Raw genomic sequence first — 27,968 nt, 5'->3', positions numbered from 1 at the left:
AATACAGTGGTGCATAGACAATCCAGGAAGTTTTTGGAAAGCATAGGGGACAATTTCCTGGTGCAAGTGCTAGAGGAGCCAACTAGGGGGGGAGCTTTTCTTGACCTGCTGCTCACAAACCAGGAAGAATTAGTAAGGGAAGCAAAAGTGGATGGGAATCTGGGAGGCAGTGACCATGAGTTGGTTGAGTTCAGGATGCTGAGACAGGGAAGAAAGGTAAGCAGCAGGATACGGACCCTGGACTTCAGGAAAGCAGACTTCGACTCCCTCAGGGAACGGATGGGTAGGATCCCCTGGGGGACTAACATGAAGGGGAAAGGAGTCCAGGAGAGCTGGCTGTATTTCAAGGAATCCCTGTTGAGGTTACAGGGACAAACCATCCCGATGTGTCGAAAGAATAGTAAATATGGCAGGCGACCAGCTTGGCTTAACGGTGAAATCCTAGCGGATCTTAAGCATAAAAAAGAAGCTTACAAGAAGTGGAAGGTTGGACATATGACCAGGGAAGAGTATAAAATATTGCTCGGGCATGTAGGAATGAAATTAGGAGGGCCAAATCGCACCTGGAGCTGCAGCTAGCGAGAGATGTTAAGAGTAACAAGAAGAGTTTCTTCAGGTACGTTGGCAACAAGAAGAAAGCCAAGGAAAGTGTGGGCCCCTTACTGAATGAGGGAGGAAACCTAGTGACAGAGGATGTGGAAAAAGCTAATGTACTCAATGCTTTTTTTGCCTCTGTCTTCACTAACAAGGTCAGCTCCCAGACTGCTGCGCTGGGCATCACAACATGGGGAATAGATGGCCAGCCCTCTGTGGAGAAAGAGGTGGTTAGGGACTATTTAGAAAAGCTGGACGTGCACAAGTCAATGGGGCTGGACGAGTTGCATCCGAGAGTGCTAAAGGAACTGGCGGCTGTGATTGCAGAGCCATTGGCCTTTATCTTTGAAAACTCGTGGCGAACGGGGGAAGTCCCGGATGACTGGAAAAAGGCTAATGTAGTGCCAATCTTTAAAAAAGGGAAGAAGGAGAATCCTGGGAACTACAGGCCAGTCAGCCTCACTTCAGTCCCCGGAAAAATCATGGAGCAGGTCCTCAAGGAATCAATCCTGAAGCACTTACATGAGAGGAAAGTGATCAGGAACAGTCAGCATGGATTCACCAAGGGAAGGTCATGCCTGACTAATCTAATCGCCTTCTGTGATGAGATTACTGGTCCTGTGGATGAAGGGAAAGCAGTGGATGTATTGTATCTTGACTTTAGCAAAGCTTTTGACACGGTCTCCCACAGTATTCTTGTCAGCAAGTTAAAGAAGTATGGGCTGGATGATTGCACTATAAGGTGGGTAGAAAGTTGGCTAGATTGTCGGGCTCAACGGGTAGTGATCAATGGCTCCATGTCTAGTTGGCAGCCGGTGTCAAGTGGAGTGCCCCAGGGGTCGGTCCTGGGGCCGGTTTTGTTCAATATCTTCATAAATGATCTGGAGGATGGTGTGGATTGCACTCTCAGCAAATTTGCGGATGATACTAAACTGGGAGGAGTGGTAGACACGCTGGAGGGCAGGGATACAGAGGGACCTAGACAAATTGGAGGATTGGGCCAAAAGAAATCTGATGAGGTTCAATAAGGATAAGTGCAGGGTCCTGCACTTAGGACGGAAGAACCCAATGCACAGCTACAGACTAGGGACCGAATGGCTAGGCAGCAGTTCTGCGGAAAAGGACCTAGGGGTGACAGTGGACGAGAAGCTGGATATGAGTCAGCAGTGTGCCCTTGTTGGCAAGAAGGCCAATGGCATTTTGGGATGTATAAGTAGGGGCATAGCCAGCAGTTCGAGGGATGTGATCGTCCCCCTCTATTCGACATTGGTGAGGCCTCATCTGGAGTACTGTGTCCAGTTTTGGGCCCCACACTACAAGAAGGATGTGGATAAATTGGAAAGAGTCCAGCGAAGGGCAACAAAAATGATTAGGGGACTGGAACACATGACTTATGAGGAGAGGCTGAGGGAACTGGGATTGTTTAGTCTGCGGAAGAGAAGAATGAGGGGGGATTTGATAGCTGCTTTCAACTACCTGAGAGGTGGTTCCAGAGAGGATGGTTCTAGACTATTCTCAGTGGTGGAAGAGGACAGGACAAAGAGTAATGGTCTCAAGTTGCAGTGGGGGCGGTTTAGGTTGGATATGAGGAAAAACTTTTTCACTAGGAGGGTGGTGAAACACTGGAATGCGTTGCCTAGGGAGGTGGTAGAATCTCCTTCCTTAGAAGTTTTTAAGGTCAGGCTTGACAAAGCCCTGGCTGGGATGATTTAATTGGGGATGGGTCCCGCTTTTGAGCAGGGGGTTGGACTAGATGACCTCCTGAGGTCCCTTCAAACCCTGATATTCTATGATTCTATGAAACTTCTGCAGTTTCCACAGTATGCATCCGATGAAGTGAGCTGTAGCTCACGAAAGCTTATGTTCAAATAAATTGGTTAGTCTCTAAGGTGCCACAAGTACTCCTTTTGTTTTTCTCTTAGCACAGGCTCTTGACCATGTGGAGGGGAATCTGCTGGGTCCAGGTAGGGAGGCAAGACGGTGCCTTGGAAGGTGCTAAGCCTCCTTCCCCATGGAAGAGAAGGAGCCACATATGAAGGACTCCTCCATGACCAGGTCTACTGAAGTACAATATAGCATATAACTGGGAAATCTTTGAGGAGTGTTTAAACTGTCAAATTCTCTGAACCCTCTTTCTGGTTCTGCTGTTTTATGTCATACTTTGCTATTGACTTTCATTTCAGTAATGCATAAAGATAGAGTTAATAAGTGAAGTGTGAGAGGTGAAGGTAACTTGACATATTTAAGTAAAAATACTTTACATATTCCCAGATGTATCTAAAGCACCACAGATTCACAGGGGAAAAAATGGCATTGTTCATATCAGAGTTCACATCTCCTACTATAATGGCTCCTGTGCATTTTCTGGTAACCTCAGATTGTTTGCTGATGGGAAGCAGTTACTTTTTAAAATTATGATTCTTCCAAAGCTTTCTCACAACACAACTGAATAGTGTAGAGGAGAAGTTCAGTAAAGAAGATTTAGATGGATCTGCGGATAACCTTCTGGCAGAACTATTTTTCCTGACATTTAGCGGTCAGTTTGTTATATGCTGTGGTATTTTATTTTATACCAAACTTGAAAGGATTTTGCAGACACCCTGTGTTACTGTGGCTTTATTCTTCTCTTTTCTCTTTGTTTGTAGACTGTCTTTAACAATATTTGGTTCTTGTTTTCTGATTTTATAGATGCAGTCCAAAGTGATCTGTGGACTTCACCAGGGCTAATGATTGTTCATATTGCATATTTTTTCTGTTAACTCTTTTTACTCATCAGTCTCTATAAATAAGATGTTATTGGTGATAAACTTTGAAAATTAATAAAAATGATAAAGAAAAATTTAAAATAATAAAATTGCATGTGTGTGCTATAGGGAATGTCAGGTTTTACCTTACAAAAAGAGACCCCATTTATACTGGCAAAATAACAGCTTAAAGCATAGTCTCAGTACAGGAACAAATTGATGTACGTTACTTATCATTTTGTGGTAGCCCTTAAGCGATTCCCTCTAAAATTCTCTCTCAATCAATATTGAAAAAATAGTCAAACTTCAGTTTTTACCTCATTTGTAATGTTTTGTGAATAATTTCCAGCTTGTGAAATATACATCAAGACTTTTCAAGATCCTGACAATATCTAGATCTTTTAAAAATGACCCAGTTTATTAAGGAAAAACATTGCATCTGACATTGATGGTTAAGACAATAAAAGAAAAATTAAATAAATACAAAAACAGTGGGATATTTATGCACAATGAAAAAAGGAATATTGCACAAAAGAGAGTGAAGTTGCCATGTTCAGTTGAGACCCGTAAAGTAAGAAAAACAGAAGTAGCTGGCAGGGCATTTTTCATAAGTGCCCCTCAACTGCAGAGATCTCGCCTCCCTTTCTGTTGACTGTTATGGCAAGTTGCAAAAAATATTTGCTCTCCCTAGATTTTGAAGAGAGAGGACAATTATGAGAGTGACTAGTTGTAGAAGAGGTAAAACTTTATTTTACATTTGATTTTGTCTAGGGATTGCTGGCTGGGGAAAAGGTGGAATTCTAGAACTGTGGTAACAGTGAAGGGAGTTGTTTATAGTATTTATAAGCGATGGTAAGTGTGCTTATGGGGATGTGGATGGGTGCTCTGATAGATTGTGAAGTAAATATATAATGAGTAAATTGTTGCATATATTGTGGTTGTCAGGAAATTGTTCACATGGCAAAGAAAAACAATTTTCTCACTGATTAGGCTGAAAGATTAGGACTCATTTGCAGAAGTTGGCTGCATTTCAGTGGTGGTGGTTAAAATTACCCCTTTTTTTGTATAGCGATAAAGATGTAGTAAAGGACCAAAATATGCCCTTCTGTGTAAAGAAGGTGAACCAGGGAAAGTTAACTTAAATGCTTCTTGCATTAGGCTCGCAGGGCTTGATTCTCTTATAGGCTGGAGCAGAGCTTCAGTGGAGGCGTGTGGGGTTGTGTGTCAGCAAGCTGGTTTTGGCTCAAGGAATCTCAGTGCTGGCCTCACCCTTCATGCAATTAGAGGTGCTTTCTGACGGTTCTAACTTGTGCATTGACACAGGGTGCTTAACAGATCTTACACCAGTGGAGGATTCCTATGGCAGGTCTGAGATGACCTGCCACAGACATGCCCCCTCCGCCAGGAGTGTGAGTGGAACATAGTCACAGGGCTCATCTACAGCAGAGGTACACCAGCCAGAACTTTCCCTATGCCATAGGAATTCTCTGAGCATTTGCAGCTGGACTATGGCCCCTTTGTGTCATTCAGAATTTCTGGCTAATTGTCCCCTCATAGGGGAGGGTGGCTTCTCACTTGCACCAGCCCATTGCCCCAGCCTCATGGATATAAGGAAAACCACAGGAAACACAGAACTCATTGGGTCCAATCGCAGCAGTGCCATCTCAGTGGCCATGCTGCCATTGTTTTAGTGGGTCTCTCAGAGCATAGAGTGGAAGGTAGTGTTGCTCCAAGAATCATTAATTTCTATAACATTTAGTGGTAGAAAATTCACAGGGTAAGTGGAGGAACATGCCACATGGTCTCTCTATCTGATCCGCTGCCAGCCTGACATATATCCCTTAAACTGTGGGGGCTCAACATATTTTGTTTGTTCCCAGGTTTGCGGAGGGGCAGGAAGAAAAATCCTATATGAAACTGCCCCATCCCTCCAGTGTACACTGGCCACCTCCACTGGCACTTGCATGTGTGTGCTCCCTTCTGCCCCTCACTACGCTGCACGAAGATTTCTTTTGGGCCACAGTCTATATAGATGAGAGAAGATGCTTTAATATTGTTTTCAAGTTCAGTAGTGAATACTGTTGGTTTGGGGAACAAACAGTGATAGCAGTCAGTGTACCGTCCCAGACTCTTCCTGCAGAAGAATGTATAAAGGGATCAGCATAAAGCATCCTGGATACATTTAAATAAATGTCCTGATTTATGCAAGATTATCACTAACAGCTTTCCAGTGCTTAAGTCATACAGCTAAAAGTTCTAGATTCTCCATTTACCAGCTCTCTGTTGGACAGCTTCTCTTGTACACACCTACTATTGTTATGCAGGGCAAAATGTTCCAGTCACTTTTTTTTTAATTTGGCTTTTGAGAAACAAGACAGACAATGAGATGGTCTCCTGATGATATCTGAAAATCACATAATTTATTCTCTATAGGCAAAGGACTTCCTGAACCCCATTCTGATCTCGGTGACACTGTATTTACATCATGGCACCTTCATTGATTTCAGTGGAGTTACTCCTGACTTAAACCAGTGTAAGTAAGTGGTCTTATAGTGGTCTCTTGGCTCTGTCAGTTCCTTTTTTAAGCCTGTTCTGTTGAATAGTGAAGAAGGCAACCCAATGCTCCATAGAAAGTACTTTTTGCTCCATAATTCTACTTTCAGAGAAAGTTTGATTGAAGAATAAGGACCTCATCCTGTCTGAATAACCTATGAAGTTCTCATTGACTTCAGTGGGAGCAGAATCACATTCACAGTCAGTAGGCTAAAAATAAATTATTTTATAAAATGCCACCCCCAGGCCCTGCTGGAATTCCCCTATGCTGAAAGAATCTCCAGCTGCTGCCTTAAAGCAGCTTTAAGTCTTCTTTGTGTTGCTGGAGTACCAGAAGGACAAGAGTTTGAGCCTATTGACTGCAGACATTGGCCCAGAGAGATGCTGAAAGCTTGTCAAGAAGGAAAAATGAAAACTGAATTATGATATACCTTCCAGTTGCTGCCTTTGAATTTAAACTAATGAAGCCAATTACTGTCAAATGGTTGGGGTTTTTCATTTTTGTTAAAGGACTTAAAATAATAGCAATGTAAAAATAGCCCAAGGAGGAAGGGAAAAGAGACCATTTAAATATTCTTATAATTTATGGAGATATAATAGGCCTATTATTATTATTATTATCACATTTAATTAACCAATTTTTAAACAGTAAATCGCTGACCTTTATCTCACAAAGACAGAGGCATAAACAGAAAACTTCAGTTTCACTTACCCTATTGGCTTTTCAGGTTGCTTTGGGGTCTAAATAAAATTTTAAAAGTATAACAAAGAACCTCCCCTTACAAAACAGCAACAACAACAAAAAAACCCCACCAGAAACAAACCCAAAACCAGCCCCTGAACAAAGCAAGTTTAATTTTCCTATGAGTGTGCATTTGATAATATCACTAGCTTATAAATGTCAGATTTGTGGCTGGTCCTTTTGTGGCCCTGCCAAATCATTCGGTTACCTGGGCGTTGCCGCTGGCTTCTGTTCACATGAACAGTCTGGGAAAAACTAAAGCATCAGAAAGTTCAATATTGCGACAAAAAGTGACAAACATCAATGGTATAGATTTGGCTTGAAAAACAGAAATGAAGGACCAACTGTCAAGAGCAAAAGAATGATTGCTGTGCGCATTCTGCATGCCCGTTCCATTATAAATTGGCTGACTTCGAAACGAATAATGATTTTTTTTTGAATTCCACACAATTAACAGTTTCTCAGCTTTCAGAATAAACCTCTTTCTTCTTTTTTTATTAAGAATTTTATGGCAGAGAATATCGGTCCATTAAAAAAGAGGTAGCCAGCCTTGCTCTGCAGGTTGGCATTTTCATCTTGAAACAATTGCGATTTAATGAGCAAGAAAAGAGCACTTTGAGAGTCAGTGTTTATTTTTATGCAGTATGACTATCCTAGTGGTTGCAAGACAATGTTTTTAATGTACAATTTAAAATGTTTTATATCAAATTGAACTCTAAATGGACACATTTCATTAAATCTGCAAGACTTTCCTTCTAATCCCATTAAATTCCATTATAAAAATTACCAGCCTATAGCTTAAAGTATTAAAGTTGTATCTCTAATAGTTGTGCAGTTTTTTTTTTAATTCCAAGTCCAATTTAAAACAAAACATAGCTTGTCTTCCTGCTTTTAAGTCCCACATCTGTGTTAGAGAATTAGAATATTAGGATTGGGCCCAAGATTGCAAGCTTCCTGTCTACAGAAGGTTCTGTTACCAGCAGTCCTCATTATTTCATCCAGCAGAAAGAGGTACAAAGCCAAAATCACGTATAAGTGGAAAGTACCAGGAAGAGGGACTGATTTTTAAGGGCACTGTACAGAATGGGCTAAATCCAGCTCACCTGCTTTATCTGAGTAATCCCACTAGTCATTTGGCCAAATCCTGATATCCCTACTCAGCCAAAAATCCATCTGAAGTCTATTAGAGTTTTGCTTAAGTAAGGGCATTGTATACATTAAGGACCCAATGGGGCCAGTCTCATGAGAAAGATGGAAGTTCAACACATTACCCAGCAGCACCCATTCTGATACACTGATACATATTTTGGTCAATTTAAAAAAATTACATCATGTCTATTTATTCTTTTATTTACAAAGACCAGAAATCAAGTTGTTTTTCAACAACAAAATAGTCCATACTATATTTGAAAATGAATTTTAAAATTCTTGTGAGTTGACTTATCCAAGTGGATAGTCACCATCTGGACTTCTCAATAAAAAATATGTATTGAGCAACAAGACAGAATTCTAAATACAAAGCTACAGGTGTGCAATCTCAAAAGTTTGTTAGACCACAATCATCTTTTGGTCTAAAAGCATTAAATTAAAATAATGTCATTTGTTCCTAGAGGTATGCTCAGTACTTATGCACTTTGCCAATCTTACTTGAGGTATGAAAGCTCCTTCTATCCAAACAAATGGGATGTCACAGTCCTATGCAAACCCATAGGTGTTGTAAGTGACTGGGTATGTTATTGCTTTATTGTTTATACACTGAAGTGAGATAATGTGGTTTCATTCAAGAGACACTATCCAAATGTTAAACTCTCACAGTTGGCCTTTCTGAAAATGAAGTGTAAAATGTTCTCTAGATGTCCAAAATAACTATTAGAAAAATCCCCCAGTTCAGTGCTGAGATACTTTTGGCAATTTTTTTTTAAAACTATATTGTGACTGAGATGCAAAGAATGTATTCCCTGTGGCCTCAGAGGGTACATCTACACTTTAATAAAACACCTACGGCTGGCCCATGCCAGCTGACTTCAGTTTGTGGGGCTCGGGCTAAGGGGTTATAAAATTGCAGTGTAGACATTCCAGTTCCAGAGGCTGGGCTCTAGCCCAAGCCTGAATGTCTACACTTCCATTTAAAACCCTGCAGCCTGAGCCCTGTTAGCCCAAGCCAGCTGACATGGGCAGCTGCAGGTGTTTTTTTGCAGTGTAGACATACCCATACATTTTAAGGCCAGTGGGGAATATAGGATCTTCTAGTCTGACCTTCTGTATATCTGTGTGTCTGTCTATGCAGGCAAGACCAAGACATGTTGTTACATAGAGCACTACTCTGCTATAATTAGAGCTGGGTGAATTTGTTTAGGCAAATAATAAGTAGTAAATGTTTCAACATTTCATCTTGAAATAGAGTTTCATTTAGAAATGTTGCTAATTTTGAAAAAGAGTGAAAAACACCCAAAATCAACCTGAAACAAAATGAAAAACCAGACAAAAAATTGTTTTGGTTTAAACTGAATCAAACAAATTATTTTTTGAATTTTTCATTTTGGTGAGAAACTGAAAATTTTTTGTTTAAGTTCGAACCAATCCAATCCTCCCCCCTTGAATTTTTTGGTTTGACCCCCCAAAAAAAACAAAAAAAAATCAAGTATTTGCTCAATTGTAGTTCTAATACAATACTCCAATACAGTAATATTGCATGCTTCCTGGACTATTTATAAGGTATTGGAACTGACCCAACTGACTCCAGGGTGTTCCTGTGAGAGCTGAAGTGCATCAGTTCATCTGGTGGCATGCTATATGCACCACAAGCTTGGAGACAAGTGCTGTAGGAGCTCCAGCCATTACGCTCCACAGACTCTTGGTGGGTTCCCATGAACGGTCACACAGTCCTAGTACATAAAATACAATTCTTTACTTGGGCTGGTAGGAAAGAGAAGGTGCAAATGTCCTAGCTACAAGTCTTAGAGGTTAGAGAAGATCAAAGTAGTAGATCTAATTCAGCCACTAGAGGGCAATCCAATAGATGGGTACAAGAGTAACTGTGTCCTATAGAGTATTTCTTTGCCCTGGTCTACACTAGGACTTTAGGTCGAATTTAGCAACGTTAAATCGATTTAAACCTGCACCCGTCCACACAGTGAAGCCCTTTATTTCGACTTAAAGGGCTCTTAAAATCGATTTCCTTACTCCACCCCTGACAAGTGGATTAGCGCTTAAATCGACGTTCCCAGCTCGAATTTGGGGTACTGTGGACACAATTCGATGGTATTGGCCTCCGGGAGCTATCCCAGAGTGCTCCATTCTGACCGCTCTGGACAGCACTCTCAACTCAGATGCACTGGCCAGGTAGACAGGAAAAGAACCACGAACTTTTGAATCTCATTTCCTGTTTGGCCAGCGTGGCAAGCTGCAGGTGACCATGCAGAGCTCATCAGCACAGGTGACCATGATGGAGTCCCAGAATCGCAAAAGAGCTCCAGCATGGACCGAACGGGAGGTACGGGATCTGATCGCTGTTTGGGGAGAGGAATCCGTGCTATCAGAACTCCGTTCCAGTTTTCGAAATGCCAAAACCTTTGTGAAAATCTCCCAGGGCATGAAGGACAGAGGCCATAACAGGGACCCGAAGCAGTGCCGCGTGAAACTGAAGGAGCTGAGGCAAGCCTACCAGAAAACCAGAGAGGCGAACAGCCGCTCTGGGTCAGAGCCCCAAACATGCCGCTTCTATGATGAGCTGCATGCCATTTTAGGGGGTTCAGCCACCACTACCCCAGCCATGTTGTTTGACTCCTTCAATGGAGATGGAGGCAATACGGAAGCAGGTTTTGGGGACGAAGAAGATGAGGAGGAGGAGGAGGTTGTAGATAGCTCACAGCAAGCAAGCGGAGAAACCGGTTTTCCCGACAGCCAGGAACTGTTTCTCACCCTAGACCTGGAGCCAGTACCCCCCGAACCCACCCAAGGCTGCCTCCTGGACCCAGCAGGCAGAGAAGGGACCTCTGGTGAGTGTACCTTTTAAAATGCTATACATGGTTTAAAAGCAAGCATGTGAAAGGATTACTTTGCCCTGGCATTTGCGGTTCTCCTAGATGTAGTCCTAAAGCCTTTGCAAAAGGTTTCTGGGGAGGGCAGCCTTATTTCGTCCTTCATGGTAGGACACTTTATCACTCCAGGCCAGTAACACATACTCGGGAATCACTGTAGAACAAAGCATTGCAGTGTATGTTTGCTGGCATTCAACCAAAATCCGTTCTTTCTCTCTCTGTGTTATCCTCAGGAGAGTGAGATATAATTCATGGTCACCTGGTTGAAATAGGGTGCTTTTCTTCAGGGACACTCAGTATAGCCCATTCCTGCTGGGCTGTTTGCCTGCGGCTGAACAGAAATGTTCCCCGCTGTTAGCCACGGGGAGGGGGGAGGGTTGAGGGGGTAGTCACGCGGTGGGAGGAGGCAAAATGCGACCTTGTAACGAAAGCACATGTGCTATGTATGTAATGTTAACAGCAAGGTTTACCCTGAAAGAGTGTAGCGACTGTTTTATAAAATGTGTCTTTTTAAATACCGCTGTCCCTTTTTTTTTCTCCACCAGCTGGATGTGTTTCAATGATCACAGGATCTTCTCCTTCCCAGAGGCTAGTGAAGCTTAGAAAGAAAAAAAAACGCACTCGAGATGAAATGTTCTCCGAGCTAATGCTGTCCTCCCACACTGACAGAGCACAGACGAATGCGTGGAGGCAAATAATGTCAGAGTGCAGGAAAGCACAAAATGACCGGGAGGAGAGGTGGAGGGCTGAAGAGAGTAAGTGGCGGGCTGAAGACAGGGCTGAAGCTCAAATGTGGCGGCAGCGTGATGAGAGGAGGCAGGATTCAATGCTGAGGCTGCTGCAGGACCAAACCAGAATGCTCCAGTGTATGGTTGAGCTGCAGCAAAGGCAGCTGGAGCACAGACTGCCACTGCTGCCCCTCTGTAACCAACCACCCTCCTCCGCAAGTTCCATAGCCTCCACACCCAGATGCCCAAGAACGCGGTGGGGGGGCCTCCGGCCAACCAGCCACTCCACAACAGAGGATTGCCCAAAAAAAAGAAGGCTGTCATTCAATAAATTTTAAAGTTGTAAACTTTTAAAGTGCTGTGCTTAAAGTGCTGTGTGGCATTTTCCTTCCCTCCTCCACCACCTCTCCTGGGATACCTTGGTAGTCATCTCCCTATTTGTGTGATGAATGAATAACGAATGCATGACTGTGAAGCAGCAATGACTTTATTGCCTCTGCAAGCGGTGATTAAAGGGAGGAGGGGAGGGTGGTTAGCTTACAGGGAAGTAGAGTGAACCAAGGGGCGGGGGGTTTCATCAAGGAGAAACAAACAGAACTTTCACACTGTAGCCTGGCCAGTCATGAAACTGGTTTTCAAAGCTTCTCTGATGCGTACCGCGCCCTCCTGAGCTCTTCTAACCGCCCTGGTGTCTGGCTGCGCGTAACCAGCAGCCAGGCGATTTGCCTCAATCTCCCACCCCGCCATAAACGTCTCCCCCTTACTCTCACAGATATTGTGGAGCACACAGCAAGCAGTAATAACAGTGGGAATATTGGTTTCGCTGAGGTCTAAGCGAGTCAGTAAACTGCGCCAGCGCGCCTTTAAACGTCCAAATGCACATTCTACCACCATTCTGCACTTGCTCAGCCTGTAGTTGAACAGCTCCTGACCACTGTCCAGGCTGCCTGTGTACGGCTTCATGAGCCATGGCATTAAGGGGTAGGCTGGGTCCCCAAGGATACATATAGGCATTTCAACATCCCCAACAGTTATTTTCTGGTCTGGGAAGAAAGTCCCTTCCTGCAGCTTTTGAAACAGACCAGAGTTCCTGAAGATGCGAGCGTCATGCACCTTTCCCGGCCATCCCACGTTGATGTTGGTGAAACGTCCCTTGTGATCCACCAGAGCTTGCAGCACTATCGAAAAGTACCCCTTGCGGTTTATGTACTCGCCGGCTTGGTGCTCTGGTGCCAAGATAGGGATATGGGTTCCGTCTATAGCCCCACCACAGTTAGGGAATCCCATTGCAGCAAAGCCATCCACTATGACCTGCACATTTCCCAGGGTCACTACCCTTGATATCAGCAGATCTTTGATTGCGTGAGCTACTTGCATCACAGCAGCCCCCACAGTAGATTTGCCCACTCCAAATTGATTCCCAACTGACCGGTAGCTGTCTGGCGTTGCAAGCTTCCACAGGGCTATCGACAGTCGCTTCTCAACTGTGAGGGCTGCTCTCATCCTGGTATTCATGCGCTTCAGGGCAGGGGAAAGCAAGTCACAAAGTTCCATGAAAGTGCCTTTACGCATGCGAAAGTTTCGCAGCCACTGGGAATCGTCCCAGACCTGCAACACTATGCGGTCCCACCAGTCTGTGCTTGTTTCCCGAGCCCAGAATCGGCGTTCCACAGCATGAACCTGCCCCATTAGCACCATGATGCATGCATTGGCAGGGCCCATGCTTTCAGAGAAATCTGTGTCCATGTCCTGATCACTCACGGGACCGCGCTGACGTCGCCTCCTCGCCCGGTATCGCGTTGCCATGTTCTGGTGCTGCATATACTGCTGGATAATGCGTGTGGTGGTTGATGTGCTCCTAATTGCCAAAATGAGCTCAGCGGCCTCCATGCTTGCCTTGGTATGGCGTCCGCACAGAAAGAAGGCGCGGAACGATTGTCTGCCGTTGCTCTGATGGAGGGAGGGGCGACTGACGACACGGCTTACAGGGTTGGCTTCAGGGAGCTAAAATCAACAAAGGGTGTGCCTGTACATCAAGGAGTATTTCAGGCAGGACTGCACGGAGGGTTCCAATAAGAAATGGTGCACCAAAGTTATCGTTGTTATTGGAACAAGGAGGTTAGCCTGGCCTCTGATTGATACATGGCTAGATTAACCTCGCTGCGCCTTCTCTGTGACTGACTGCAGTGTGATCTAGACAGGGGAGGAGGAAAATGAGTCCAAAACAAATCTGGTCTATTTCTTGTTCTGACCCACTCCATCTATCCTTTACATCTTTGGCTGGCAGCAGACAAAAAAGGCGCGAAATGATTGTCTGCCCTTGCTTTCACGGGGGGAGGGAGGGTGGGAACGGGGTCCTGACGATATGTACCCAGAACCACCCGCGACAATGTTTTAGCCCCATCAGGCATTGGGATATCAACCCAGAATTCCAATGGGCAGCGGAGACTGCGGGAACTGTGGGATAGCTACCCACAGTGCAACGCTCCAGAAGTCGACGCTTGCCTTGGTACTGTGGAAGCGCTCCGCCGAGTTAATGCACTTAATGCACTTAGAGCATTTTCTGTGGGGACACACACACTCGAATATATAAAACCGATTTCAAAAAAACCGACTTCTATAAATTCGACCTAATTTCGTAGTGTAGACATACCCTTAGTCTAATTCCTGGGATACCACTCCATCTCATCACGTGAGGGTAATTTAAGTACTGATCTCTAGATACCCCCAGCCAGAATTCAGTCCTGTGGTCTATTCTGCCATCCACCAGTATGTGGCCTTCTTGCTTACAGATTGTTCCTGTATTCTGGTATTGGTGTTTTCTTAATTTATGATACAGGTTACTGTGAATGAATATGGCTAGTCTTTATGTACAGAAAACGTAACAACATGTTATCTAATCAGCGAACAGAAAAAATACCACCTGTCAATAATTAACCAACACAGCATGAATTGCAAATATCCCAAATGAAATGTTTGTGAATGATCTGCAGGCAAACAAACAAAAAACAACCCACCCACCACAAAAAAAAAATCATGGAAGAATTTATGAATATTTTGAAGTAAAACCATAATGTGCAAATTTTATGGTCTGTTTGCAGACAATCTGCATAGAGGGTATAGGATGACATTCTTAACAAAATTATTTGTTGTGAATTACTTGCCCAGCTCTGTTCAAGACTGGTGAGGGCATGAAGAATTACTTATCAGCACAATGCTTTTCAGATGTGTTGGGATTCCATGTGCACCTTAAAATGTATTAATGCCTTGAATGGTTTTACTCCTCAACACTGTCCAGGAGAGTACACTTTTTCTTTTAGATCCTCTCTGGCAAGCTGGGACCCCCACACCCACAACATATGACTATAACTGGATTCAAAAAAGAACTAGATAAATTCATGGAGGATAGGTCTATCAATGGCTATTAGCCAGGATGGGCAGGGATGGTGTCCCTAGCCTCCGTTTGCCAGAAGCTGGGAATGAGTGAAAGGGAATAGATCACTTGATGATTACCAGTTCATTCCCTCTGGGGCACTTGGCATTGGCCACTGTCAGAAGACAGGATACTGGGCTAGATGGACCTTTGGTCTGACCCAGTATGGCCGTTCTTATGAAAAAAAAATCTAACTTGGCGATGAACAGAAAGCTATACACTGTTTAATTCAATTCTGAATGTTAATGCTTTGTATAATGTGTAATGTTTAAGATTTTGGCATGGGGCTTTTTTTAAAACCAGAGGCAGGACCTGGGCAATAAACAATAAATCATGGGAGCCCCAGCCCTGTGGCATGGGGCTGACTGTCTGAGCCCCATTGCAGCGTGGGGGACTGACTGCCTGAGCCAGAGCCCTACTGTTGAGTGTGGCTGAGGCTGAAGCCAGAAGTCACTAAGGTCTGTTAAAGTCACAGAATCTGTGATTTCCATGACAAAATTGTATCCTTAATAATATGGTTATACTGCTACCACCATTCTTGGCTTTTTTCTTTCTTTCTGTGTTCTTCACAGAACCCTCCTCCTTGGCAATGAGATGGTTGTGCTTCAACGTGTCTTCCCTGTACTAAACCAGGATGAATTTCAAATGTAGTGAAGAGGACCAAAGCAAACCTCATCACTCCACTTTGGACCTACATAAGCCTGAGTTCAATCAAGCACATAACCATGTACTTTACTTTCAGCATAGGAGTAGCTCCATTGACTTCAGGTGTTACACATGTGCTTTGCTGGATTGGGGCTATATAATCTGTGGGAGGGGATCGCATAGACTCAGAGACTTTAAGGACAAAAGACTCCATCATGATAATCTCGTTTTACCTTCTGCAAATTGCAGGCCACAGAACCTCACCCGCCTACTCTTGTAATACACCCATAACCTCTGGCTGAGTTACTGAAGTCCTCAAATCATGATTTAAAGACTTAAAGTTACAGAGAATCCACCATGTATGCTAGTTTAATCTTGCAAGTGACCCGTGTCCCATGCTGCAAAGGAAGGCCCAAAAAATCCCAGGCTCTCTGTCAATCTGACCTGGGGGAAAATTCCTTCCTGATCCCAGTGATCAGTTAGACCCTGAGCATGTGGGCAAGACCTACCAGCCAGACACCTGGGAAAGAATTATCTATAGTAAATCAGAGCCCCCCCCCCCCAGCTCCCCCCTGACTCCTATCACTGGTAGTTGAGGATATTTGCTACTAGCAGTCACATACTCTATGCACCTCATGGAATGTTGCAGATGACTCTGATGGAGGTAGGCAAAGCAAGGATATGGATCCATATGTATGTGGATACAGTGGTCTTGGTGCTCCACTAACTGTTGTAGTGGGGATAGAATAGCAGTAATGAGTATGGGGTGGGGGTGGAGACCACTGTTCCCCCTAAGCTGTGCTCATGGGCGCGTGCACACAGATCCTAAACCCTGCGTGCACAAAAATTTGCACAGAAGCACAATAATTTGCACAGAAGAAATTTTTTGCATACACGGCCTGTCAAAAATTAGAGGGAACATTGTGGAGACCCTACAGTCTGGTCCTAAACCAAAGGAGGATTTCACCTTCCCAGACCCTCCATACTCCATCCACAAAGAGCTCAAGTTATTTCAGTTTTATGCCAGAGAAGGGAATTTCACCTTTAATAAATAAACATATGTTATTTCAACAAATACATTGTATGTCCATTGGATTCAAGGATTATTTATAAATGTGCTTATTTGTTGTAGGAGTGAGATTACAACACAGCAATACACTATTAATAATCGTTATTATAAAACCTTTATGTAGTGCTGTAAAGTTATATGGTTCTCTCTCCAGGTCCAAAGAACTTGCATATGTGCTTATAATTGCCTTTCTTGACAAAACCCTCAGGGCAGGTGCTGTTCAAAGAAAGTTTGTTTTTTAAAGAGTTTAAGGAAGGCTGATTGAAATGCTTATGGAAAGACGAATGTGCTGATATTACTACGTTTAAAATGAACAAAGGGAGGCAAATTTGATGGTATTGGGCAGAGAAGGCCAATTCCCCAGGGGTATAATTAATAAAGGCCTTGATAATTTCCTGTTTCCAATCTGAATTTAGGGATATTTAGTAAATGAATACTAGAGGGCCACAAAATATGAGGTGGAACATAAGGAGAATAAAGATCAGTTAAATAAGTGTGGCTATAACCATGAAGGACCTTGTAGGTTAAGGCAATCTTTTTTACATCATTTGGGATTTTATGGGAAATCAGTGTAATGGTTCACAAGAAATGGGTGAAATATGATAATACTTTGTGTTGGTAACTAACCTTGTCTCGGCATTTTGAACCATTTAATATTTTTTTTCAGGACAAGTTCAGGTACACCATCTGGTATGGGTGATAATCAGTACATGAGGTGACAAAAGCATGAACAAGTAAAGTCAGCAGGAGAAGGCAAGGATTCCAGTCAGGTAATATTTCTCAGATGACAAAAAATGATATTTTTCCTCTCTGATTCCAGTGCAGCTCAGACAACAGTTGGGAATTCAAGGTGACACTGAGTCTTTCTTAGTAAATGCTGAGGCTGTAACTGGAAATTAGGCTAGGAGTGTGTCATCAAGCTTTTGAGTAGAGGCTACACAGACTCAGCTTTAAAATCTGTATCCCATTTTTAAAAAAACATTGTTTTTTTGAGCAAGAGAAGCATTGAGCACTGGCAGAGTCTGGGGGCATGACTTCATAGGATCTTTCCTAGAGCTTTTCAATTAATTGTGCTGTATCACCCCTCTCCAGAAGTTTCGTAGCTCTTTGCATAAATACTTTACATGAAAAAGTATTACTCTAGTGTTGCTACATTTCAGAAAGAAGTGGCAGGGAAACAGTGGCAACATAGTCTATGCTTGCATGGTAAGATGTGTGCTAGGCAACTTATAAATGCTTAATATACTACTGATGATAGATAATCTCATTTACAGTATATTGCAAAACCAAAGCAAACCAGACACCAAAAGCAGTAATGCAGATGTGTGTGTGTTTGTTTTTATTAACAGATTTCTGCCTGCAAATCATGTTTCTTTCCAAGATATAAAATTAATATCCAGATTATGATCAATATTCTTGGTGTTAGAATAAAACTTGATGTTAGAATAAAACTTAGGGATTCAGTATGCATCTGTAAGTAACTAAAATAAATTGATGCTGGTACTTTTTGCTTTATCTGCATGTCCTGAAATGAGTCAAATTCTGATTACAACTCATTAATCTCACTTCTTCTTTCTTTCTGGATCTCCAGAAGCCCATCATTTCTATTCAGCTGCAGTTTTGCATTAGTAAACACTGGATGAGCCAGTAGAAAATGAGGTTCTGCTCTGAAAAGTGGCTCTGTAAAAACAGTATAGAGTGCATTCTACATTTATTGCCTCTAAAGTGATTTCCATACTAATGTGCTCTGTTTTCAAATGAAATATGTTTTTTTTGACGGCCTGTCCTGCAAACTCAACCAGGGATTTGAGATATGTGACTGATTGGAATTTAGTAAATCAATGTGTTTGATACTATAAAAGGAAGAACAAATCCACCTAATTCTTTCATAGTTTGCTCCATGTGGCTAATGGAAGTAAAAACGAAATATAAACTTATTTATGTCAATGGGATAAGTAGATACGACTCTGAATATTAACAGGGAACAGGCCTGTGGAGTACAAAGGAGATATTTTTACATTGTAATTTTTAAGTGTAATACCTATGGTAGTTATGTTTAGACTTAACATTTCATTTTAAATTGATACTGAATGGCAAATTAGGTGGCGGTTTGTATGAAAAGGAAGCTACATGCTGTATTTTTTAAAAAATCTGAATTCTCCCATTTCCTTTAGTAACTGATCAGATCTAGGTGTGTCAATGAAGTGGAAGACCTGAAATACAAAGAGAAAGCATGTTCTTGTAATATGTCAGGCCAATTGGAACCTGGAAATATCTGGTCTTGTGATGTTTCTAGCCCTATTTTGAAGACTTAAGAAGTTGGAAGTTTTCAGATGTGGTTTGAAAAGAAACTTTGCATGCTTAAAGAAAAGGAGTACTTGTGGCACCTTAGAGACTAACCAATTTATTTGAGCATGAGCTTTCGTGAGCTACAGCTCACTTCATCAGATGCATACTGTGGAAACTGCAGAAGACATTATATACACAAAGACCATGAAACAATACCTCCTCCCACCCCACTCTTCTGCTGGTAATAGCTTATCTAAAGTGATCATCAAGTTGGGCCATTTCCAGCACAAATTCAGGTTTTCTCACCCTCCGTGCCCCGCCCCCCCCCCACAAACTCACTCTCCTGCTGGTAATAGCCCATCCAAAGTGACCACTCTCTTTAAAATGTGTATGATAATCAAGGTGGGCCATTTCCAGCACAAATCCAGGTTTTCTCACCCCCCCCCCCAACACACAAACTCACTCTCATGCTGGCAATAGCTCATCCAAACTGACCACTCTCCTTACAATGTGCATGATAATCAAGGTGGGCCATTTCCAGCATAAATCCAAGTTTAACCAGAACGTTGGGGGGGGGGGGTAGAAAAAAACAAGGGGAAATAGGCTATTACCAGCAGGAGAGTGAGTTTGTGTGTGTGGTTTTTGGAGGGGGGTGAGGGGGTGAGAAAACCTGGATTTGTGCTGGAAATGGCCCACCTTGATTATCATACACATTTTAAAGAGAGTGGTCACTTTGGATGGGCTATTACCAGCAGGAGAGTGAGTTTGTGTGTGTGTGTGTGGGGGGGGGCGCGGAGGGTGAGAAAACCTGAATTTGTGCTGGAAATGGCCCAACTTGATGATCACTTTAGATAAGCTATTACCAGCAGGAGAGTGGGATGGGAGGAGGTATTGTTTCATGGTCTCTGTGTATATAATGTCTTCTGCAGTTTCCACAGTATGCATCCGATGAAGTGAGCTATAGCTCACGAAAGCTCATGCTCAAATAAATTGGTTAGTCTCTAAGGTGCCACAAGTACTCCTTTTCTTTTTGCGAATACAGACTAACACGGCTGTTACTCTGAAACCTGTAATTTTGCATGCTTAGCCACTTAAAATCTTTTTGATATTGACTCAGAACGGAGCCTGAGTCTGCAGTCATCATTATTGCTTATTTATTTCTTACACAGCACTGTCAGTATAAGACATGTAAGACGATAGAAACAGTTGGCCTGTTCGTGGCTGTCCTGCAGTCACTTTGCACCAGCCAGTATAGATGGTTGCCAGACAACTTCATCCCGCAATCCCCTCAGGGAATAGCCCCATCACAGAAAGCCTTCCCCACCATGGGCATCTCAGGAACAGTGAGATACATTCTGGAATCAAAGAGGATGTGGTCATGGCTCTCATATGCTTACAACTCCTCCTCTGCCACAAAACCCATAAGAGCTATGGGCAGTCAGGCACATGTTAAGATAGCCCAGCATTCCAAGGATTAGCAGGGAACAAGCTGCTCCACCCTGTTCCCCAACCCCTTTATTGGAACTCTACACTGATGCAGGGAAACATTCCATCCTATGTCCCTGTTCTAAAGATCTGGCAAGCTAAATAATATTTCAATGGGAGTTCTATCAGAGGAAGGCCTGCAAACTCTGACCCACTGTATAGTACACTCCGTACTATGGAACATGTAACACACATACTGGCATGCTATAATGTATGAGGGACTTCTGAGTAAACAATAAAATACTGGTAAGTCTATCTCTAATAATAATGTGTTCTCCCAACCTGCCAGTCCCTGTAAAAATATAGCCAGGAATGGTGAAACTTGCTTTGACTATGTGCTACCCCTTAAATGATTCATCTTATGTGCACCAGCAGTTTACTTATCAAATTAATTAGTTTCCTAAGTAAAGTATAAAATGCACCTAATCATAAAAAACATGGGCACATGAATAAAATCCAGAAGGAAACACACCCCCTGCATCTTTAAACAGAAGAGACCTTCTCCCCCAAATAAATTTCTCATCCAAACAGTACTCCCACCACTCAAGCAAAAGCCTGCAAGAAGAAAGTGGACATGCCATCATGTCCCAGTTGCTGTTGCCATTTAACTGTCTTTCTGTCATTTGCTGCTATTTATATTTCATGGATAACAGGACCAGACAGAAGTGCATGGACACTGATTATATAGACTGCATAAGCACTTAAAATAGGGGGAAAGCTCAGTTTTTGTCATTACTGGTATCTTAATTCTGGCTTGTAAATCTTCATTGTAAATCTGTATTGGAGAGTCAGGGTGCACAGGCTTCTCATCCCCATGCAGCGGAGCTCAGTACTGTTCCCTGGATGGTCAGGATGGCATGGAAGCTGGCACGGAAGAGCTCCACAGCTGCTCTGTAGTCAGATCCTATTTATCATGCCTCTGCATCCTGATCCCTTAATCTCTGTTGTGCAGAGGGACTACTGTAATCTCACTGGAGAAATCTTTGGGGATGGAAGAAAACAGCTGGAGGGTTTGGACATTTGGAAGAGCTGCACAATGCAGTGCTGTGCCCTGATGTCATGGAGCCGTTCGTGAGAGAGCAGAGCAGAGCGGAGCCGTTTGTGAGACAGCAGAGCGGAGCCCTGTGGGGCAGTCAGCTTCAGGTTGCGTAAGGTGCCCCTTACTTCTTCCCCCCCACACAGGAACATTTTTAGCCAGACTGGGGAGTAACACTCTACAGATGAACTTTTGAACTCTGGGGCTGGACTTTTTGGAGTTTGGGTGATTTGTGGATTGCTGGACTCAAGAGACGTTTGGGTTCTGGGACTCAAGAACCCGAGGGAAAGGATGTGGCCCAATTTGCTGTGGTGGATCTTTGCTCATGGTTTGGTTAATGAACACTAGTTGTGGTGTTTCCCCAATTTAATGCTGATGTCGTTTACCTCATGTTATTAAAGATTCTCTGCTACACCGAGACTCTGTGCTTGCAAGTGGGAAGTATTGCCTCTTTGAGGCGCCCCGGGGGTGTGTAAGATTTTCCCAGGTCACCGGGTGGGGGCTCGAGCCAGTTTTGCATTTGCTTTGATGAGAGGGAGCCCCTGTGTACTGAACCCGGCCCTTGCTGCTATCAACTTGGCCTGGCAGAAGGGTTACAGTTACGAAGGGTGTAGGGAGAAGAGCAGCTAAGGACCTGTGGGGTGACGCCTACCCAGATATGCAAGTGTGAATTCGGTCATGTGGGAATACACATATGTTATTAGTATCCATGTGTGCAAAGAGTATTTCTGCTGTAACACTTCTAGGGAAGTGGAGAACTCTGCAGTTCAGAGGACGATGGATCACTTTCCACACAATTCTCCAGCTCTGGGCATGAAAGAGAAAAACTACAGCAATCGCAGAATGATTTTATTTTGTCTTATTTTTAATACAAGTGCTTGGTATTAATTTAAAAAACATGGATCTTGGGGCAAAGCTTGAAGGATAAAAAGAGGAAGGTGCTGCTGATTACAAACTCTGGTCTGCCTGTGTAGGAGAGAAAAATGCCGTGCTGAATACTTACCATTGATTTTGGACTCAAACTCCTTTAAGCTGCACCATTTTATCTGCCAGCTGCAGAGATAATGACAACAAAAAAAGAAGAACATTACACAGGGCATGAAGTGGGCCTATGTGGAAAAACCCAGCAAATTCCTTTGATAAAGGAATGCCATAGATCTTAGTAGCTTTACACGAGACAAATTAAAAGTGCACTTTTAATCTGAGACAAATTTGTACTATGAAACTGCTGTGGTGAAGTAAATGTTACATTATAAATGAATGATGTAGACAATGAATTATAAATGAATTACTCTGTTCAATTATAAAGAATTCATGTAGAGTATCACAGCTAGAAAGAAAAGAGGAGATTGCCCACCTTCTATTTTTAAGAGCTTTTCAGTTTCCCCAGGAGTAATGAAGTAAGTAGAGCACCTGAACCGCAAAAAGACGACTTTGTTTTATTGCACTGCTACTTTTTGTTCTTCATTCTCTGGAAAAAAACTGCACTCACCAGCTCCCTGCACTTATCATTTATCAGAACCTACTCTGCAGTCCTCATCATAACATCCATGGGGTACAGTTAGAGCAGTCTTTGCAAACGCTAGTGGTGGCTATGGAGATGGAGTTTATCTTCCTTTGGAGGACTAGTTGCAAGCTGCTCTGGCCTTTTAGTCAGTCCTAGGCTAATGATTCGCAAGTAGCCCTATAAGGAGCATTAGGAATTTTTAAAACATGGTATCCCAGTCCTCAAATTTAATTTTTATATGAGCCAGAACTACTTGACAAAATACATAGACTCAGTGTTCCCCCTTAGGAATTGATTTTGACTTCTTCCTTTAGAGGAAGCTTTCTTATCTGGCCAAGAGCATTGGCTTCCCCTTTATAGAGGGTGGATCAGTGAATCTCTGTGGTGATAGACCAAGCTCCTATTCAGCCTTAACTCCCATCTGTATGGTGTCATAGATTAAGTGCTCTCATAGAATCACAGAATATCAGTGTTAGAAGGGACCTCTGGAGGTCATCTAGTCCAACCCCCTGTCCAGAGCAGGACCAATCCCCAGCTAAACCATGCTGTTTCATGCTGGGGTGCTCTCTATTACCTGTTCCTCTGTGGAGGGGAACCACAACAAAATTGCTTCCTTGTTCACAGGAGCTGGAGGGAACAACATGATTTTGGCCTATAGTTGAGAATCTACCAAACTAGGAAAGGGTAGTTAGTTCCTCATCTCCTACTTCTCCTCAATCACCCTCAATTGCTTCAAAATTGTTTCTAGAACCTTCTTGTTGTGCTTTGCTTTACTAATGTAAGTATATTATCAACACTGTAAAATGTTTGGTGTGAACTGCTCTAGAACTATATAAAGAGTTCACATTGAAATTGCAATTATTGCTGTATCTTGGACTTCAGTGAAGCTAAACTGATGTCCAGCAGCTAAGGATCTGGCCCTTAATTTACTATAGAATCACATCTGGAAACTCTTAATGAAGCTGAAAGAGACCCAATTAATGATTATGGAACTGGACATAGATGTATCAGTACTATTGCCACCTGAAAACAAACAGTAAGGAAAAGTTTAAGGTATAAATTCACAAAGTGTGCTTTCTGGGCCAGTCCACAGAGGACTTGCTGGCTGATCATGGAGAACTGGATGCTCACTCTTCTCCACCTTTCCAGTTCAAACAAAACAGGCAGAGACCACAGGAAGAGCAAAAATAGACAGTTGTGATTAACTTGTTTCAAAACACTTTGGGCTGCAGACAACTTAAATCAATACTCTCCTAATATTACTTTTCTATGTAAGATTGCTGTAGTTGCCACAGGGAAGTTATGCTATCATGAATGTGGTCCCTACCTTCTTGAGGTCCATGAGATAATCTCTCCATTATTAGGTAGAGCACACCATATTCTAAGTTTTAAAGAATTACCACTTTGATACCCAGATATCAAGCTAAAATATTTGGAGATCAAATAGTTGTGGGAATACTAGGGGTTGTAAAATTGCCATGGTCTGCAGACTAAGGGGTTAGCATTGGCCCTGTTTGGCAGAAAGTGGGTGTCATTTTCCCACATAAATTGTCAGAAGGTTAAATCTGTATATAAGAAAAGTAACCTTGAAAATTTGCTCTCAAATACCATATCTGACAAACTGTGTATTGTATGGATAGTTCATGGCATGCAGGTTATATTGAAAGTGAAGAAAATTGCTACTCTTAAATTTTTCCAACAGCCATATGCTCTAAAAGAGTAAAAAAAGCAGAAGAGCTTAGAAGGCTGGATAGTGTGAATGCTATACAGAATGTATATAATTCAGAAAAAAACTGCACCAGATAAATCAACCAGTAAACCAGATGAAACCTATTGCTCATGTGGTAATAATGTAAGGATTGTCTCGGTCCTGGAAATACATCAGACGGGTGCATCCAAACCAGGAAAACCATTCATGAAACTGAATGGTGGACTAGTGTACCAGATAGCATTAACAAATGAAAGATCCAGAGTTTGTCACAATAAATACCCATTTAATTTTATATCACTATATGAGACTACCATGTGGGATAGCTTTGGCAACAGATGTTTTCTTCACTGTTCTCCAAATATTTATGCAGTGTGTGTTAATCGCACCAATATTTAATGAGTTGCTTTTGTTCCTGCAAATGATGGTATTTGAGACTAGCACTGAGCATGCACATACATTGTTTAGCATGGCAAGTGTAGTGAGTAATAATAGAACATGGAAGACCAGTGAATTCAGTTTATGGATTTGGAAGATACTATAGGAGGGCCTGGTAGCAATGCTAGTTATTAATATTGCCTGACACTTCCCATTATAAGACCTGTTTTCAGTTGCTTATAACTTTGCCAAACTCTAACTATTTGGGGCTGAGCATTTTACATGCTGTCTGTCTCAAGCTGAATAATTTTTGGAAAATTAAGGTTTTCCAACTCAGATTTTTCTGAGAATGGGGCCAGGTTAAAATACATTGTTTTACACATGTTAAAAAGTTCTGGTGACCTTTGGGGGGAAATTCTAGCTCCCCCATGCTTTGGAGAAAGGATTTGACATGGTGTGGCCTTTGTGTCAGGGATGTATTTTTCTTGCTCTGTGAAAATATGCCCAAACCTGGCCAAGTTATGAGTACTAGCAACCTTAATTTCAGCATTCCCTAACTTTAAGTGCTTGACTTTGCAACCTTAATAATGTTGTTCCACAGTAGTATTTATCCATATAATAATAAATATTGCATATGATATAGGCCATTTAGCACAGCAGTTCCTCAACGCAATCATACCAGAGCCCTGGCATTGAGGCAATTAATAGAGCTGGTCTCAGATTTTCCAATGGAGGCATTTTCTATCAGAAAATGCTGATTTGTTAAAAGGAAATGAGCATTCGAATAAGGTTTTCAGCTTCTGGGAGTGGAATATTTTGTTTTACCATTTCAAAACAAATTTTCATTTTACTTTTTAAAATTGTATATAATATAAAATAAAGGGTGAAATTCAAATTAAATTTCATTTAAAAAAATCAAATATTTTGATTGACCCAAAATGATTTTTTTCAGGAACTTTGTTTCAGAGATGGTTTCAAATTTTTTTGTTTTCATTCTATTTTGTAACAGCAAAACTGTCAAAACCATGACATTTTCCACAAAACAGAAAATCGATACATTGCTGTTCATGTGCAGGCATGTACGACTGGTGAAACTATAAAAAGAGAATGTTGATTGTTCAGAACATTAAGTGTATGACGCATGTGTCTCTTTCAGTCAGGACAGAACCTATGTATTTTAAAACTAGGATCAGGTATTTAGACAAAAATAATGATTTCTTCTAAAAAAAGAGAAATAAAAAACCTTAAAATGTCCTAAAATTCTTGATATCTGATTTCCTCTTCTCTTTATCTCAATCTCTCCCCTGTTTGTTCCCACAAATGTGTTCCACACTCTCTCTGAAGTGTCAAAGCCCAGATAAATTTTCCAGGCACTGCTTATATTTATTTTTATAGAAGTTAGGATATCCAATCAGGGAATACAAATAACACCATATGGCTTAGGTGCCCAGTCAAGTAGAGCAAATAGGAATAATGAATATCAATCTTTCAAATGAACATGTAGGCTAAAGAGTTTGCAAGAAAACAGTAGGCTGAAATTTATTGGCACAAAATATTATTCATACAATTTTAAACAAGCTAACACATAACTCATAATTATGTTTGGTTTCACAGGCAATTCTTTATGGCTAAATTTGATGGATACATAGCGTGAAGCCAATGAGCTGCAATGCTCGTGTTGGTCTGGATGACATTTGGCAGAAGAGCTCTCTGGACTGTCTAACCCTGCTCATTGTGCTATACAGGATAATTTGCTTTCACATATACAGTGATATTATGCTTCAGCTAGTCGTCATTGGAAAAAAGCTTTAGAGCAAAAAGAATCCATGTCATGTTCTCAGATATTTTGCAGTTTGGCACTTTTCATGGGAATAACAATTGTAAGCAGTGTCAGGATGAGCTCCACCCTGACATATGGTGGTGAGGTGTGGCAAGTTGTGAAAAAGAACTTCAGGGGCCGATCTCATTTGCATGGGCACACCCACCCCGCCTAGAATGAGGCCATAGCTGCCCAAATGGTCACTTTGGCTGCTGTGGGATCCCCAGTGTCTCTGTTATTGGGGCAGGAAGAATAAATTGTTATTATGCTGATTATGGGAACTGTGCTTGGAACTGTACTTGGCCTTTTGTTATGATGGAGGGACTCACCATCAACTAAGTAGCACTCACTAGGCAAGGGTCATGGGTTTTAAAACTCTGTGAATTGAGAGAGGCTGGGGACAAGTATTAATATTTGGTGGTATGGGCCCCTTGGTAAGGGCCTTACATGCTAATTGCACTTTCTCCTCTCTCCACTGTGGAATATCAGAGCTCATTTTGATTCCATTAGGAGTCTAGTTACAGGCTGCTGAGCTCACTTTGGGCTAATAGTGCACCAGCACTGAGGCTCCCCTACTACAAGCTGAATTCACCAAAGAGCTGAACTGACTAAGAGCTGAAATCACTGAGTGTTGTGTTAAGTAGTGGGGGAGCCTGAAGATATATTGTGGAGCAGTTTGCGGGACGGCTGGAGTGCCTTGTGGACAGGCTGGTGGAGCAGTGCGTAGGACGGCGGGAGCTGCTGGTGGGACGCGGAGCAGTTTGTGGACCGGCTGATGGAGCAGTTCGTGGGACGGCGGGAGCTGCTTGTGGGCCACGGAGCGGAGCTGAGCGAAGGAGTTAGTGGGGCAGCTGACGGAGCGGAGGCCTATGGAGCTGTGGGGCGGTCAGCTTCAGATCATGTAAGGTGCCTCTTACCCCCGTCCCATCTCCACCCAGGTTGGGAGGTAAAGCTCCACAGATAAACTTTCGAACTCTGGGACTGCCCTGACCAGGAACAGAGACTTTTGGGTCATTGGACTTTTGGGACTTTGCGTGATTTGGGGTTGCTGGACTCAAGAACCAAAGGGAAAGCGGTATGCCCCAATTTGCTTGGGGTGGGTTTTTTGCTCATGGGTTGTGTTATGAATCCTGTTGGTGGTGTTTCCCCAATATAATGCCACCTTGTTTCTCTCTGTTATTAAAAGGCTTTTTGCTAC

At 42.5% G+C, this 27,968-nt stretch overlaps 1 long non-coding RNA gene across 10 annotated transcripts in view; it reads left to right on the top strand.

The window, feature by feature from the left end:
• LOC311521381 overlaps positions 1 to 22,209 on the top strand; it is a 161,068-nt gene extending 138,859 nt beyond the window's left edge. For 2 of the 10 annotated variants that reach the window (XR_014711869.1, XR_014711870.1), the window contains 5 exons: positions 2,517 to 2,649; positions 5,772 to 5,871; positions 15,407 to 15,602; positions 17,216 to 17,318; positions 21,275 to 22,209. This is a non-coding gene — a long non-coding RNA (uncharacterized lncRNA). Of the gene's footprint in view, positions 1 to 2,516; positions 2,650 to 4,109; positions 4,191 to 5,771; positions 5,872 to 15,406; positions 15,603 to 17,215; positions 17,319 to 21,274 lie in introns of all 10 variants that reach the window. The other 8 variants (XR_014711875.1, XR_014711876.1, XR_014711871.1 and 5 more) reach the window with 7 other exon arrangements.
• Positions 22,210 to 27,968: the final 5,759 nt, after the last annotated feature.

Source organism: Lepidochelys olivacea (genome assembly GCF_965140295.1).
Source record: "Lepidochelys olivacea isolate rLepOli2 genome assembly, chromosome: 5".
NCBI classification, from domain to species: Eukaryota; Metazoa; Chordata; order Testudines; family Cheloniidae; genus Lepidochelys; species Lepidochelys olivacea.
The sequence above is the reverse complement of the archived record's forward strand: the minus strand, read 5'-3'. Positions and strand labels throughout refer to the sequence as shown.